This window comes from Oryctolagus cuniculus, chromosome 10, assembly GCF_051225735.1.
Source record: "Oryctolagus cuniculus isolate XC-2025 breed Fujian yellow rabbit chromosome 10, ASM5122573v1, whole genome shotgun sequence".
Lineage (NCBI taxonomy): Eukaryota > Metazoa > Chordata > Mammalia > Lagomorpha > Leporidae > Oryctolagus > Oryctolagus cuniculus.
In genome coordinates, this window is record NC_142876.1 from 122,779,503 (window position 1) to 122,793,458 (window position 13,956).

Sequence of the window (13,956 nt, forward strand, 5' to 3'; positions counted from 1 at the left end):
CCCATGGAGAACAGCAGCGAGGCTGATAGATGGAGGTCATGCACAGCATTAAAGAAATGCAGGCAGCTTACCAGGAAGCACGGAGCCATCCAGGGAGGTCAGGGCGGGCAGCTTGAATTCAACAGTGCCTCCCACTGCCAGTACAAAGGGGCTTCAAACACGGCCCCCTCTCACCTGCACCTGCTCTGCAGAACCCGCCTGGGCACCACCCAAAGCCAAACAATGAATGAGTGACCCAGCCTGACCATCAGCTGTGGCTGGGAATGGGACGGCTCATGGGCAGACTCAGGGCACTTGAGTTGGCAACAGGGGCTTTGCCAGAATCTATCTCCCAGAGGGAGGGAGGTTTGGAGAGTCGACCGAGGAGCCCCTGGGATGCCCCCTGAGAGAGTCACAGCCACAGAGACAGAGGCAGAGCCTGCCACCCACTCCCCGGGTCAGAAACACCTTGGGTTTAATTCAACCCAGCCCAGCCCCAGCACGCTGCACACTTTGTGATAAGAATCCCCACGTGCAGTCCCAGGCACCCTGCTGCGCTGGCAGAAGCCTCTGTGCTGACATTTGAGGGGTTTGTGCCCCACTCTCAGAGCAGCCCCGGGGGAGAAGAGGCCTTGGAAAGTCTGCTTTGTGTCTGCGGAGGCCTTTGCCGCTGGGTCCTCCAGGGCAGGGCTCAGGGCTCCGAGCTCCGAGCTCTGAGCTCCGGCAGGGTCCGCTCAGATCTGGCTGCCTCTCCGCAGTGGGCAGCCACCCAGCAGGAAGTAACCTGAGGGCCTCAAGACCAACAGGGAGCCCGCAGCCATGGCCCTGGCTCCTCTTTGATCCTGGTCCCCGCGGCGCCTGGCTGATCTTCGTGGCCTTGGGATGGGTAGAGTTGCAGAACTGAGCTTCTGTGACTTCTTTCTAATCAGCTTTTTCCCAGCGGCCAGTTTATGGCGGCTCCTCTGCTCCTGGAGCCTGCCCCGTCCCCATTTCTATTCTTGCCAGTATTTGCTTTCTCCTCTCCACTGCCCCCCCATCTCTCTCTCTCTCTCTCTCTCTCTCTCTCTCTCACACACACACACACACACACACACACACACACAAACTCACTCACTCACTCACTCACTCACTCAGGGTCACTTTCTGATATGTCTTCTGTTAAAGAGAAACACGACTGAGTCTCAGAGGGTGCCTAGGATGAATCCCAACAGAACACACAGGGAGCCCTGGCAAACAGCTGGATACACAGTAGCCATGTTCAAGAGGAAAGCTGGTGAGGAGTGGGGAAAGGCAAGGACCAAAGTCAGAGAGAGGTGCCAGCACTGTGGCACAGCAGGTAGATATCCTGCCCGAAGCGTCAGCATCCCACATGGATGCCAGTTCAAGCCCCAGCCACTCCACTTCCAATCCAGCTCCCTGCTGACAGCCTGGGAAAGCAGCAGAAGGTGGCCTAAGTCCCTGGGACTAATTCCCATGTGCACCCACGTGGGAGACTGGGATGAAGCTCCTGGTTCATGGCTTTGGACTGGCCCAGCACTGGCCATTGCAGCCATCTAGGGAGTAAACCAGCAGATGGAAGATCTCTCTGTCTCTCTCTTTCCTTCTCTCCCTCTAACTCTGCCTTTCAAATAAAATAAATAAATCTTATTAAAAAAATAAGCCAGAGAGCTGGTAGGAGAGGAGACTCAGGTATTGGACAGAAATTAAGCATCCTGTCTATGTAGAAAAGATTCTGGACACCGCAGCCCCACCTCAGCCCTGCAGCCACAGAAACTCCTCAAGTCTGACAGGGAGGTCAGCTCACACACACGTGCATAACTCACGTCAGTGATTCTGGAAGGACCTGCCCCAGACACGGCGATCAGAGATGGCCTCCCGAGATGGTGATGTCTGAACTGAGATCTGGGGATGAGACCAAACTAGTCAAGCCCAGAGTGGGGGCAGGGCCAACAGGGGGCCTGGACAGGAGTGACTGCAATCAGTCCCTGTGTCCCGCTGCACTCGGGGGACCTGCGACGTCAGAGCCAGCCCCAACTCTGCAGGCAGGTGTCATCTTGCCAGGGGGCAAATGAGGCCCGGAGAGATGAAGTGCATCGCCCCCTGACTGATCCGAGGTCACACGGCACGTGGCCTCATTCTGGTAGCCCAAGGTCAAGGTCAGGGAATAGACCGGAAGCTGAGTACCAAAGGACGAGGCTTGCAGGCCAATGGCAAGGCCACCAGCTGTGTGATGGATGCATGAGAGCTGAGCCCTGCACCCCGAGCACCACGCCCTGCCCTCCCAAGCACCATCTGTGTGCCCCTAGGCTACCCCGCCAATGCTCCCCTCCAGCTTCCCAGGTGAAGAGAGGGCTACAAACCCCTTCCCCACGGTTCCTTCTCTCCTCCACCATGTCACACAGACCTGCCAAAATCCACATCTGGAACACTGATTCCTAAGCAACGTGAGGAGGGTGACTGCAAAGCTTTGAACCACGACACGCGGGAAGTTTAACCTGGACAAGTGCAGAGCACAGCCAACAGGGGCGTAGAAGCACCCAGAAGGCTTGTGTCTTACAGAAGCCGGGCTCAAAAAACCTAACTGCATCACTGGGTGCAGCAGAGGTAGTGGGTGCTGTGCCCGAGCCCCTCCTTCTCAAAACATCATCTCATTGCCAAGGCGCCAGGAGGGCTTCTTGTCACCACACCCTCTCCCAAACCAGGAGCCTCTGTTTGCACAAGGGACCAGCACGAAGCCACTGAATGCCGGTTCCATCCAGCACCTTACTGCACCTGAACTTCGACATGTACAAGGAGCATCGGAAAACTGCACCACTACTGACACAGCTCCCTGAAAAATAACCCGAGAGCAAAACCCACAAACCCATGGTCCCCTGACCATCCCTGCACAGACACAAGGCAACAGCGGGAAAGAGGAAGCAGCCAGAGCCACCCCCAGCGACCGCTCAGCAGGCTGTCCCTGTGGATGTTTTGTGTGGCCCCAGGGCTTCTGCTCACTCTGATGAGCTGCAGGTTGTTCTCGCTCTGCCCGCCTCACATCCCCCCCTCACTTTCTACAAGGAAAGCAGGGATGCACGGCCCAGCAAGAAGCAGTTGTGGAAAACATCGCTCCGCCACCAAGCATTTATGCTGCAGCACGCGAGGCGACTGACTGCAACATCAGAGGATAATACATCATTTGGAAAAAGAGGGAGAAAGAGCGATCAATGTGCATACTGTAATTTGCCTTTGGTGTGTGCTGTTGATACTGATTTCTGTTATTGTTTACCCAACAATGATCATTTCTGATTCGCTCTCCTCTCATTTAAAAATTCTTTCTGCCTCCCCCAAGCCACTCAGATGAGATTGGGCTAAGAGGCGCTGGGCTCCGCACTTTGTGCCCCGAGAAAGGGAACACGTGATTCCCAGAGCCCGCGTCTTTTTCCAGTGGCTCCTCCTGTTGTTCCGCGGTCAAGAAATTGGTTGAACTCAGACAGATGGAGTATTTTGAAGAACACCCACGTTCAAATTATGGATTTCAATAAGCGAGATGTAGAAAAAGTTAACAGCAGCCAACATCTCTCACCCCCAGGCATCCCGAGCCCTGCCCCAAGCCCAAGCAGGCAGCAGGCAATCAATCAGAGATAAGGAAAGAAAATATGAAAGGGGACAGTTTGACATCTCGTTACCATGAAAAGGTCAGAACCAGAGACGTCAGATAGCCTGTTAAGGTTCTTATGTAGGACCATCTGTCCTGTTGGATTTTTAAAATTTTTCTATGTGCTTCTATTATAAAATCTTCTTTGGAAAACTCTACCAACAAACAGCCATACTTAGAAGATCAATGACTGTAATCATCAGCCTGGGCACGTCCAGTGAAAATAACCTGATTCTTACAGAAAGCTAAATACTGAAGGAATCTGCTCCTCCCATTTTTTTTTAAATTTTGTTTTACTCATTTTTAGTCATGTCAGAAAGAGAGAGAGACATGCTGTGCACTGGTTCACTCCCCAAATGCCGAAAACAGCCAGGGTTGGGCCAGGTTGAAGCCAGGAGCCCAGAGCCCAGTCCGTGTCTCCAGTGCTAGCAGCAAGAAGAGAACTACTAGAGCCATCACCTGCTGCCTCCCAGGGTCTGCGTTATCGGGAAGCTGGAATCAGGAACACAGCTCCAGCCCAGGCACATGGTTAAGGTGTGTACATGTTCCAAACGCAGGTGCCAATCCTCCAATTTAAAAAAAAATGTGTTTATAATAAGCACTGGTATATAACTAACATAGCACACTTAAAATACAATTATTTTTAGTCTATTCACAGTGGCTGATTTTCGTCCGAATAACCACAATCCTGGTTTTTGGATTGGTTTTTGCAGGAAACCCTTCTAGGAAAAAGGAGAACTTTTAACCTCTTGAACAGAGAACTCAAATGTCAGCTCTGCTTCGCATCCACCTCAAGACGTCTTTCTTCCCAAGTTCTTATTTCTGCTGTTGGAGAGCCCATCCCAGCAGAGCGCGCTCTGTGCTTTCTGCAGGTGCAGGGCAACGTCAGGAAGTTGGCGCCTGCGGTCGCATGGGAAGCAGCCGGGGGTGGCGGCGCCGCCCGTGTGTCTCCTGCCGGTCCGTCTGGGCACGGCCACGCATAGCGAGCCCTGCAACTCCACATCTGCTCAGGCCAGTGACTTCTCAGGGGCGGCACCAAGCAAATCCACAGAGGAAAGGCTTCCTAAAGCATCAGCAGGTGTGAGTTCAGGGGTCAAGACTCCTCCCACACCGAGTGTTGTGGCTCAGGTCCCCGCACTTCCAGTCCAGCTTCCCGCCAACGCGCACCCTGGGAGGCAGCTGTGATGGCTCAGGCTGTGTGGGTGTCTGCTACCTCCATGGAAGACCCGGAACAGACGCTGGGCTCCCAGCGTCAGCCTAGCCCAAGCCCGGCTTTGCAGACATTTGGGGAGATTTCTCTTTCCCTCAAATAAACAAAACAATGAAAATTTTTTAGACATCAAAGAATCAAGAGTGCCTTCTCTTTTTAAAATTAACTTAGTTATTTGATAGTCAAAGTTACAGAGAAAGGGAGAGACCGAGAGATCTTCCATCTGCTGGTTCACTTCCCAGGTGGTTGCAACAACCAGGGTTGAAGCCAGGAACCAGGAGTTTCTTCCTGGTCACCCATGTGGGTGGCAGAGGCCCAAGGAATTGGGCCAACTTCTGCTGCTTTCCCAGGCCAAAGCAAGGAGCTGGGTGGAAAGTGTAGCAGCTGAGACACAAACCAGCACCCATATGGGATGCTGTCGTCATGGGTGGTGCTTAATGCATACACCACAGTGCCAGCCACAAGGTTGCCTCTTCGCACCTGTGTTGTCTATGTGTGTGCACACATACTGTGCACACACAACACACGTGCATTGTGCACACACACTCCATGCGCAACACACATGCACCGAGTACACATAACACACATTGTACACACACAGCACACATGCACTGTGTACATACGACACACATGTACCACACACATGCACTGTGCACAAACACACACACCATGCACACACAACGCACATGCACTGTGCACACACAACACACATACCATGTATTCACACAGGCACTGTGCATATACAACACACATGCACTGTGCACACACACGCACCATGCATGCACCACACACATACACCGTGCACACATAACACACACGTACCATGCACATACAACAGACTGCACACACAACATATACACCGTGCACACACAACACACACAACACATACGCACGGTCGTGTAGGTATGGAAGAGGAGATCATCCAAAATGCATGTTTTCATCACTCGGCCCCTGCATGCCCCTCCCCTCACTTCAGGCTCCCTCAGCCTCTTGGGGCCCGGGAATCTGCATCTGAAGCTCCCCAGGAGACCCTGCAGCTGCTGGGGGGGGGGGGAAGGGGGAGCCAGTCTCTGCTTCACACCAAGCCTGGGCACTCAGTGATGTCACGAGGGGCTGCACAACTGAGAGAGCAACCGGGCCCCGCCTGTGTGAGTGCCCAGAGCTGCATGTGAGCGGAACGTTCACCCAGCGCCACCCGCACAGCAGCACAGACACGGCCCAGCTCACGCCTGTCTCTGTCCCGTGGGCACAGGGACAGGTTTCAAGAAGGTGTGGGCACAGACGTTTACCTCCTCTGGGCAAACATCCTCAGGTTTCCTCTGTCTGCTCTTCCCTTCCCTCTGATCTATCTTTTACCTCCCACTCACGTAGGTACACACCCCTATCACACTCACTCACACGCACACACCCTCACCACACACATACACACTCCCCAAAGCACATTCACACAGGCACACACACCCCATCAGTTACACATACATACACAAACCATCACACTCACTCGCACATGCACACACCCTCACCACACACATACACACTCCCCAAAGCACACTCACACAGGCACACACACCCCATCAGTTACACATACATACACAAACCATCACACTCACTCGCACATGCACACACCCTCACCACACACATACACACTCCCCAAAGCACACTCACACAGGCACACACACCCCATCACACTCACACATGCACACACCCTCACCACACACATACACACTCCCCAAAGCACACACAGGCACACACACCCCATCAGTCACACACACACACACCCCTTCACACTCACATGCACACACCCTCACCACACACATACACACTCCCCAAAGCACACTCACACAGGCACACACACCCCATCAGTCACACACACATGCACACACCCTCACCACACATATACACACTCCCCAAAGCACACTCACACAGGCACACACACCCCATCACACTCACACATGCACACACCCTCACCACACACATACACACTCCCCAAAGCACACACAGGCACACACACCCCATCAGTCACACACACACACACCCCTTCACACTCACATGCACACACCCTCACCACACACATACACACTCCCCAAAGCACACTCACACAGCCACACATACCCCATCAGTCACACATACACACCCCCCTTCACACTCACACATACCCACACCCTCACCACACACATACACACTCCCCAAAGCACACACAGGCACTCACACCCCATCAGTCACACACACACACCCCTTCACACTCACATGCACACACCCTCACCACACACATACACACTCCCCAAAGCACACTCACACAGGCACACACACCCCACTGCACTCACACACACATACACAAACCATCACACTCACTCACACATACCCACACACTCACCACACACATACACACTCCCCAAAGCACACACAGGCACACACACCCCATCAGTCTCACACACACACACACCCCTTCACACTCACACATACCCACACCCTCACCACACACATACACATACACCCCATCAGTCACACACACACACACCCCTTCACACTCACATGCACACACCCTCACCACACACAGTACACACTCCCCAAAGCACACTCACACAGGCACACACACCCCATTGCACTCACACACACATACACAAACTATCACACTCATTCACATATACCCACACACTCACCACACACATACACACTCCCCAAAGCACACTCACACAGGCATACTCACTCACATACCCACATCCTCACCACACACACACACTCCCCAAAACACATTCACACAGCCACACACACCCCATCAGTCACACATACACACCCCCTTCACACTCACACATGCACACACCCTCACCACACACATACACACTCCCCAAAGCACACTCACACAGGCACACACATCGGATCACACTCACAAATACACGTACCATCACACTCACTCACACATACACACTTCATCACCATCACACATACACATACTTGCACACACTCTCCACATAGGCATCACACTGACAGAGTTGCCAGATTCAGCAAAAAAAAAATATGAGATAGCCAGTGACATCAGAATTTCAGATCAACACACATGGGACATACGTTAAAAAGAAATATATTATATTCTCTCTGTCTCTCTCTCTCTCTCACTGTCCACTCTGCCTGTAAAAAGAAAATATATATTATTAACTGAAATGCTAGTTTAACTGGGTCTCCTATATTTTCCTTGGCAACACTACACACATCCCAGACACACACACACACACACACCCAACTGCTACCCCAGCCCACCGTACTGCTGAAAATCCTCAGAGCGCCGAGTCACTACGGTTTTGACTTTTGTACATTTGTATCACATATGCCTTACATCTGAAATTAGAGATTTTAACATGCCCAGAAATAGTTTAAATGAAGTCAGGACAACTTGAAAAAGTTCATAGAAAATGAAATTCAAAGATAAAAGCAAAAACACAAAGTGTTTCTCAACATAGGCTCCATTGAGTTCAGCTCGCTCTTGTGAGTGGCACTGCCGGCCGCCCGGTCCCTCAGTAAGGAACTGAGGGTGCTGGGAGTCAGCCACATCCAAGCAGCCCCTCTTCCACTACTAGCAGCAAACAGAGGGGCCAGCCCTGTGGTACAGCCAGTAAAGCTACCACCCAAGACACCAGCATCCCATGTGGACACCAGTCCAGGTCCCAGCTGCTCCACTTCTGATCCAGCTCCCTGCTGATGCACCTGGGAAAGCAGCAGAAGACAGCCCAAGTGCTTGGGCCCCTGCACCCATGTGGGAGACTGTCGCTCCCCCTCTTCGTGGAGGAACGACACAGGACCCTGCACTGTTCTTTCGTCTGCTCGGCCCTCCCCGGGTTTGCTGCTGGTTCTTCCCGGGTTGGCTACTATCACTTCCACCTCCGTGGAAGGGCGGTTCCCCCTGGCCACTTTCCCCACTTCCGCGGGGGAGCGGCACACCGCCGGCCGGCTCTCTCGGGGGCTGCTCAGGTGTTCCCTCAGATGTTCCTCTTAGATGTTCCTCGTGCATGTTGTCTCTCTCCTCCTTTATAGTCCTCTTCCACCAATCCCAACTCTGCTACCCACACGCCAAGTACGCTGCTCTCCTCCAATCAGGAGCAGGTCCTGCTGTTTATTGGTTGAACTGGAGGCAGCTGTGTAGAAGCTGTTTCTCCCTTCTCAGCGCCATATTGTGGGAGAGCAGATGCATAGAATAAGTCTTAATTCCAGTAACTTAGTCTAGTCCGAGTTGCTCCCCACAGGAGACCCCAAAGAAGTTCCTGGCTTCTGGCTGTGGATCGGCTCAGCTCCAACCGTTGCACCTATTTGGGGAGTAAATGAGTGGATAGAAGACTTCTCTCTCTGTAACTCTAACTTTAAAATAAATAAATCTTAAAATAATATCTTAAAATAAATCTTAAAAAAAAAAGATTAGCAAACAGAAAAAGTGAGAAGGAACCAGGACTGCATGCAGATACCGAACGATTTCTCAACAAAACTCTCCCCCGCCAGCCCTCGTGTGATGAGAGTGAGCACTCAGCAGGCACACGTCCTGGTGGAGAGGGCTCCTGCTCAGGTATCCTGGCATTTCCCCGCTAAGGATTTGTCTTTCCCAAGGGACTCTCGTAACAAGCAGGTCTTTGGCCCTCTGGAAAGTTGACAAGCTAAAGGCCTTGAGCATCCAAGGAAATGGCTGAGTGACCTTGGCTCTCAGAGCACATCCACCTGTCGGTAGCCATCGCTTGCCCTGGGCTTTGTGTTCAGGACGGTGCTGGGAGAGCCGCCTTTCACCTCGTGCCCCGATCTCGACCCCACTTGAAGCTTGCCACCGAGAACTCCGCTCTTGTCTGCAGCTGATCCGAGTGTGGTCCGGCACCCACCGTGCAGAGGGCTTGCCCCGCCTTAATTCTTCCATCAGAACTGAGCGAATGAAGGAGCCGGGAAGTCGGCAGCGCTGGCTGTGGCTCCTGCTCTAAGTGCCCATCAGTCCTGTTCAGTCAGGGCACAAACAAGGTTAATTTTTTTTCCAAACTGGTGTGGACACCTGCTTCTGCGGGCTGCATCCCCAGCCATACATCTACAGACTCCTACATGGGACAATGCCGATGGCTCTGCAGCACTGGCCCCGTCAGCTCGCCATAAACCATCAGTGCTGTCTGCTCTCCCACCCAGCCCCTCCCTAAATCTGATGTTCACTCTTCCTTCAATTCTAGCAGAATTCCTGTTACTCTGGTAGGAGCTGCGTTCACGCTGATGCCTTATCTTCCCGGCACCTTCAACACAGCCCATCCCCACATCTTGCAACAAGCTACTGTGACTTTATCCTGGCACACACACCCAGCTCCCGCAGGGGAGCTCCTGGGTCTGACACCTGGCTCCAGCTTCCTGCTAACGTGCACCCTGGGGGCTGTGGTGATGGCTCCAGCTCCTGGGTCCCTGCCCTCCACGTGGGAGACCTGAAGGCAGTTCCAGGCTCCTGGCTGTTGCCGGCATCTGGGAGGGGAACCAGCAGAGGGGAGATACTCCCCAACCCCGCCCTCCCTGAAATAAAGACACTTTGGATGATCAGGTCCGCTTTGTCTGCTTGTGTGGGAGGGGCGTATTCTTCCTGTCCCCTCCCCCGGACCAGAGACAACTGCTGCTAGTTTGTATAAAAGGCCCCACAGAGGCCCCAGGTAGTGCTCAGGGGTGCGTGCTACATGCTGGCTGCTGTGCGAAGGGACTCAGGACCCACAACTCCCTGTGAGGAGATCCCTGTGAGAAAACCAACTCCAGGAGCCGGTACGGTGGCAGAGCAGGTTAAGCCGCTGCCCACGACACCAGCATCCCATAGGAGTGCTAGTTCGAGTCCCGGCTCCTCCAGTTCTCATCCAGTTCTCTACTAACGTGCCTGGAAAAGTGACAGATGATGGCACAAGTACTTGGGTTCCAGACACCCGTGTGGGAGACCTGGAAGAAGCTCCTGGCTCCTGGCTTCAGCATGGTCCAGTCCTGGCTGTTGCAGCTATTTGGGGAGTGAATCAGTAGATGCAAGATCTCTCTCTCTCTCTCTTATATATATATATATATATATATATATATATATAAATGCTGCCTTTCAAATAAATAAATCCTTGTTTAAAAAAAAAAAAAAAAGCAACTCCACCTGGGAAACTGGAGCACCAGTAGCAACGTGGGGCTTTTGGTGTTCTCACCCCGGAGGCTGGCACAGCTTGCTCAGCCTGCACCCACACAGTGCGCCCCCAACAGAGGGGAGGGTGGCTGTGTTTCCCAAACATGACAGCTCACTCTTCTACAACTGGTACGCCCCATCAACAGGTGGGGTCTAGTCCCCCAGCCTTGAAACCAGGACGTGGTGCACCTGCTTTCACCAACCCTGCCCGGCAGCGTCAGGTGGCGACAGGTGAGACAGCCTCCCCCACGTCTGCTGGACCCGCACAGGTACAGAGCTGAGCCACAGCCAGACGAGTGCAGCTCCCCTGGGGCTCCCATGCCGTGAGGAAGACGGGAGCAGGCTCTCGGGGTCGTCCTGTCCTGTGCATTCTCCGAATACTGCAGGAATGACCGTCAGAGCACGCCAGCTCCCAGCAGCCACGCCACCACCAGCGTCTGCATCTTGCCAAGCAGAGACGTGGCATCTGCAGTGAGAGAAGCCACCCCCACCACACCCCGAGTCCCCGTCCTGCTGCACCGCGAAGCGCAAGTGACTGAGTGCTGAAGTCACTTCTTACACGGCCGGCCGCAGTTTGAGGATAGAACTTGACCTGCGAAAGTGGTGAAAGGCAACACATTGTATCAATCTCTATGCTGCACTGAAGGGCAGAGTAGTATAAGCTAGGCTAGGGCTGTCCTCCAGTGCCTGAGCCCACCTGATCACAGCAAGACAGACTGCAGAATGAGCCTCCGCCGGCAGGGAGCTCTCACAGCAGTGCTGAGCTGGATCAGAACTCTGCCCTGCTCCCGCCCTCTGGGACACTCGGGTCCGGCGGTGGTCTGAACGCTCCTGAGGCTCAGCAACTGCACTGCCCTCTCAGCATTAGGGACAGGACTGGAACTCTGGCAGGTGCACCCGGGCCCCTACTCCCAAGCAGAGAGGTGCTCTCAGCCTGCTAATGCTTTGTCTGAGCAGACTCGGCGCCACCGGGGGGCTAGCCCACCACGGCTGGTTCCCTTGTGGGATTCCAGGTACAAGCTTCTCCCCAGTGCGGCTAAGTGCAGGGGTAACAGCAAGCAGGAGGCGTGGCACAGGCTCACACGCTGCTCCTGGGCATGCAAACATGTGTTTCCCAGCTCTGAGAAACGGCACGGCAACCTTGGCCGACCCCACAGAAACAGTAACAGCCCTGCTCCGTTAATCCCACTGACTGTCCATAAAATGAGGAAGTCACTGCACGGTGTCATTGCGGGTGTCGAGGCCCGGCTAAGGGCTTTTCAGAGGGACCCGTGACACTTGCAGGGGTGGGGGTGGGGAAGGGTATACAGATGCAGAGCTCAGTCTGTTTAGCCACCCTCACTTCCAGCAGCCCTCATTGTCATCATCTCCCCCGACTCCACAGTTCCTCCCCTCCACCTCGGCTTGTTCGACTGGAACACCTGCCAAGTGGACCACAAACAACCAGTAGAATCAGAACCCAGTCACAGCTCCACGTGCTGTCAGCCAAATCCAGCCAAGGGCAAGCCCCAGCTCTCGCAAGCAGGGAGCTGGGGCAGTAGTTCCCAGATAGACGCACAGAGAATCTTGCCAGCAGTTCCTACTATTCTCCAGGGGTCTGCAGCCTCCGCTGCCCTGCCTGGCCCTCCAGGGTAACCCATTCCTCCCTCACAGCCCCCAGAACAGCAAGAATGGTGCCTCCTTCCCACAAGCAGGCTGTGCTAAACAGTGCCATTCTCGGAACACACTGATTGGCTGCACTTTAGATAAAATGCCTGTTCCTAATCCAAGCACGTCAGCCAGGTTTCTGACCTACTCTCCGCGCTGTTGGGCCCCTGGAGAGAAAGGGATTCCAAGGCCATGAACAGGGTCCCTAGCAAAGAGCTCTGGGATTGAGGAGCGGGCGTTTGGCATAGCAGGTAACACCTGCTCGGGACACCCACAGCCCCTATCCAAGTCCCTGGGCTCACGTCCCACGGCCCCTTCTGATGCCAGGGTCCTGCTAACGCTCACCCTCACAGGTGGCAGATGAGGGCTCGGATACTTGAGTGCCTGGGAGGTTTGTACTGAGTTCCAGGCTCTGGCTCTGGCGTGGTAAGCCCTAACTGCTATGGACACCTGTGCAGTAAACCAGCATTTAGACAAAATGGAAATAATTTCTTAAAGAAGTGTTGTGTGGCTGATGAGTGAGGTCTTCCGGGGATCGGGCAGCACAGGTGCAGGCCATGCACCCGCGGTCCTGGCTCTGAACCAAGCCAAGGCGGCGCAGGCGGCCAACCACAGCGAAACGGCTGCTGCTGCTGCGAAGATCGGGCTGGGGAATCTAACAGACACCATTCTTCCCACACCACCAGCCCTCAAGAAAAAAAAAAGCTGTGACCAATGAGTCCATGCATTACACTCCCAGATCCGGCTACTGATTCGAGAGGGGGGTCAGAGTTAATAAACTGCAGAGACGGAGGACTGACGTACAGATAACAGGCACTTGCCATGAGCAACTTCATCATTCCTCTGACATCTTTTATCTGATTCAGAGATGGGCAATCCCAGCTGTGGAATCCAGGGTCTCACACCAGGACCTCCAGAAGCTGGCCAAGTGCCTGGGAGCTGGCGCCCGTGGGGTGGGATCCGTGCCCAGCCCCGCAATTGATGCCATGTGAGTGTGCAGGCGGCGGGGACTTCTGAAGGCTTGGGCCCCAGTCCCAGGGAAGGGGGCAGGAATCATGGGGCTCCCCTGGTCCTGTTGCACCTGTGGGGCTTGGGGCACCCCCGGGACCAAGCACAGGCTACAGCTCTGACCTCTGCCCCCAAACACTCAGAGCCTCCAAGCAGAGCCAGGGGACCAGAAATCCAGCCACTTACAAGGAAGGAACGACAGGAAACCTGGCTCTAAGCCGTGCCCCACCCCCAGCACAGTGGAAGGATCCCATCACTGGGCACGCCCTGCGGACCCCACAGGCGCAGGGGAGCACACAGGCGCAGGGGAGCACACAGGCGCAGGGGACC

General features: G+C 54.2%; 1 long non-coding RNA gene across 3 annotated transcripts in view; it reads right to left on the bottom strand.

Annotated features, from left to right (window-relative positions):
* The window catches only part of LOC149124467 (uncharacterized), a 90,165-nt gene that overhangs the window by 73,210 nt on the left and 2,999 nt on the right, over window positions 1–13,956 (bottom strand). Inside the window, exons 2-3 of one of the 3 annotated variants that reach the window (XR_016214478.1) lie at window positions 9,680–9,788; window positions 7,711–9,121 (exon numbers count right to left, since the gene is read on the bottom strand). The exons of the other annotated variants lie outside the window; for them this stretch is intronic. This is a non-coding gene — a long non-coding RNA (uncharacterized LOC149124467). Of the gene's footprint in view, window positions 1–7,710; window positions 9,122–9,679; window positions 9,789–13,956 lie in introns of those variants that run through there. 3 annotated transcript variants of the gene reach the window in all.